Here is a 3,889-nt window from a genome sequence, read left to right on the forward strand (position 1 = left end):
TTTTCAAGTAGGACAATTATAATGTGCTAGATGCCCAACCTGAAATGCCACCAGAACACAGTAAAGTTGCTATTGACACACTCCCCCTGAGGCATGAAGTGTCTATAATGTCGTCACATAAGCAATGGCATTGCAGCTTTCGGTCCGTGGCTGCCTGGCGCTGGGAGTGGCGGCGGGAGCGGACTGCAGAGGGGTGCACGGAGATCTGGAGGGGGTGGAGGTTTTGTTTGTTTGTATCGGGGTGCTGGTTTCCCAAGTGTGCACCCCTGTCAGGTGTTATTGAATAACTGCCTTTCCAGGGGTGCGGGCTACTGTGTGTGAATCGTATTTCCATGATGGGGCTAGAAGAGAAAATCCACAGTGGTGTTGTTCAGGGTCACACGGCTTCTCTTAGCAGCTGTGACACCGGTTCACCTTTGGGGACACTGGATGTGCTTTCTAAAGTGACCCTGAAGGCCCACCAGCAGTATTCAGAGTGTAGCATCAGAGGCAGTCCGTGCAGCATTTTGTTTAAAATGTTGCATTGAATATTGGAGACACATACAATTTTTTCCTATGTAAACATCAACATATGTTGAGATACATACATTCTGTGAAGTTTAGGTATGGAAAACCAAGAAGCATTCTACTGGGCAATGATAATTAGTAACTTTCTACAGGACGTGCTTGTATGTACGAACATACTAATGTAGCCCTTAAGCTAATGTGTTAAATCTGAAGTAAGTCTGTTGACAATGTTCAGCTACATGGTGTCTCCCATCTCTGAAATGCACAAGCTTTTGCCTACTTCACTATATAGTCTAGTGGAGTTGTGTGTAAATATTTAAATGTTGATGTGAATTTTTAGTATAAATCTATTCTGTTTTCTCTCCCTTATAAACAGGACACTATATTTGTTTTCTATTAAACTATGTGATGGGTGGATTATATTATCTGTGGATTTCATTTCAGAATTGTAAAGACAACATGAGAAATCATTTGTTATTGAGTGATACTGGGCCTGCTGGTGTTGATACTCCTTGATCAAACCAGACCTGAAGCTCTTAATTAATACACTGACACCTTACAGTTAAAGTTAAAATTAAGTGGACTCTTCCATTGCATGAGCCCATAAATGTGTTTTAGAAAGTGAGTTTGAGTAGGCATTTCTTTCTCAACTGGAAGTGCCCTGACTCACACAATCATAGATGGTTTCACTCGGTTGCTTTCTGTTTCCATGGTCTTTCTTCTCTCACCGTCAAGGCTGTGAGCTTTGTGACAGCAAAAATTACGTCTCTTCCTGCTTATCTCTTTCCTCATATGTAGCCAGAAGAGTGGGTGTGGCCAGGATTTTGGTTTGTTGACCATTTCCTTCATGTTCAAGGTCTGGGTACAGCTTCATCCAGGACATCTATGGTGTGACCCCCAGTGCCAGGGACTGTGCTGAGTGCTTCACAGATAGGACCTCCCCCTGAACACTCACGACAGCCCTGCCACATGAGTATCATGGCTCTGGTCTTGCAGACATGGGACAGGAACTCTGAGAAAATGCTTGTTCAAAAGCGGTCCGGGCAGGAAGCAAAGCCAAGAGTGAGCCCTGGGTTTGTGGGGCTCTGCAACCTGTGTGAGGTGGGCATCGTGCTCCCTGCAGTGGAAGCGTGACCACAGAGGGAGGCACGCACCCAGTAGCTGGGAGGGTGGGCAAGTCATTTCGCCTTTCTGAGCCTCAGTTTCTCTGTCTGTGAAATGGGTTAATGCTGGTAGCTTCAGCGTGGAATGTTGGGAGGTTTTACTGAGAGAATGCGTGTCTATCACTTAGCACAGTGCTTGTGTTTCTAGGACACAAACAAGTGTTCACTTTTCTCCCTCTGTTCCTTCCTACGGGGTAATTTTACTCAACTGTGGTTCAGAAAATGGCCTTGGAGATGTCACTGAGACCCAGTAATCTAATTCTAAAATGCAAATCACATGATTTAAAAACAAACACACACAAACCTAAAACTGTATCACCCCACCCACTCCCCTGCAAAGGTATGATAACAATTTCTCCTGGGCACTACCATGTGCAGTAAATTACCATCTTTAAGTGGATGATGTTTCCTGGCTTTTGTTTTTTGTTTTTTTCTCAAAGTTCCTTAGGTCGTTATAATCTGGTACTAAGGTGCAGATCTGGAATGGTGTAGGAGAGCAAAGATTCTTGTCCCTGAGGGATAAAGGAGACGGCCCCGCCCACCAGCCACTGGCTCCACCCTGGCTTGATGCTGGTGTCACAGGCCACTGAAGAGGCTGCTCCTGCTTCCGACCCAGGTTCAAATCCTGACTCTTCCACTTACTACCTGGGTGAGCTTGGCCACCTGACCACCTCCTGGAGCCTCAGTGTCCCTGCCTGTAAAATGAGAGTCTTCCTGGCGTCTGCCATTGGTTCCTGCGCAGTTCACATCACCTACTGTTGGAAACGCGTCACGCATCAGGGTACGTGAGCCAGAAGAGGCGGGGAGTGGGACGTGCTCACCCCTAAGACTGGGATGGGAAAGGCAGATACAGGCATGATGGGCACTCTGAGACTACCCTGGCCCTGTGCCCTGGTGCCATTCTCCTGTGACACAGCCCCGCCCCCGTTCCCTGAGCCCTGTGGGACCCTGCTGGTCCCTTACCTTTCGGGTGCCACCAGAACCTCAATAGATGACCCTCCTGGGTATGTGCCACCCTGTGTCCTGTGGGGGCTCAGGGAACTTCTTCCAGGTTGTAAGTCTCTAGGAGCATCGGGGGGAACAGGTGTCCTTGCTCTGCTCACCCGCTGCTGCGCGTGCCATAGGTGCTCACTGATGTGGTTTCCCAGGTGACTTCCCAGGTGCCGAGATGAGTTCTAACAGCGTTAACTGTGATCGCTACAATGGTGTTCCCATGACAGCCAATGACTGGGTCCCAGACACCGTATCAGGCTCCGTCCATGGTGGCGATTCTGGGGCAGAAGCCATGGTTATAAACTCCTTCTGGCAACAGGAGAAAGCAAAATCCGGGAAAAATCATCCGGCTCATGAGACGGAATCTGATCCAAGTTCTTAACCCCTGCAATGGGCCCGAGCCTCCGAGACGGACCGTGAGAAGCGAAGACAAATAGAATTCTGACCACAACGCATTTTCACTCAAACGTTGACATTCCCAGAAGGAAGATCTCCCAGCCAGAGACGACTCCTGTTGATGTAAGCGAGCAGATCTTCGCAGTACACAAGGGTGAGCAAACACGGGTATACAGGGTCAAGTACGCAAAACACAGAGTGTATTTGTTCTTGTATTATTGTTTATTAATGACTGCATTATTTACCTGTATCACCGCTGTAAACCTACCTTTGCCCACATCTGCACAATCAGAACAACTCAAAACAGGATTTATATATACATGTACCAAGCACATATGTTTATATCGTGTATTTGGGTTGGGCTGGTCTTCGTCGCTGATGCTTGAGGGGGCATCTCTCTAACGCCCTTGGGAGTTCCCAGGGGACACGGGTATCTTTGTTCACAGGACAGTTGGCTTTAACAGCAGAAACTGATTTCTCACTGTTCTGGAAGCTGGAAGTCCCAGATAAGGCAGCGGAAGGTTTGGTTTCTCTTCAGTCTCCTCTGCTTGATTGACAGGTGGCTGTCTTCTCCCCGTGTCCTCACATGGTCTGTCCTCTGTGCCAAAGTCCCTCTTTTTGTAAGGCCACAGGTCAGGTTGGATGAGGGCCCGCCCTGAGGCCCGCATTTGCACTTAATCACCCCTGTAAAGGCCCGTCTCCAAATATAGTCACGTTCAGGGGTGTCGGGGGTCTGGGCTCCAACATGGATTTCGGGGCCGTGCAATCTAGCCCGTAACATCCTATGTGTCTCTTCATGTGGCTGGTCCAGATTTTCATTTTGCACAAGA

Source organism: Phyllostomus discolor, chromosome 13, assembly GCF_004126475.2.
Source record: "Phyllostomus discolor isolate MPI-MPIP mPhyDis1 chromosome 13, mPhyDis1.pri.v3, whole genome shotgun sequence".
In the NCBI taxonomy this organism is placed as follows: Eukaryota; Metazoa; Chordata; class Mammalia; order Chiroptera; family Phyllostomidae; genus Phyllostomus; species Phyllostomus discolor.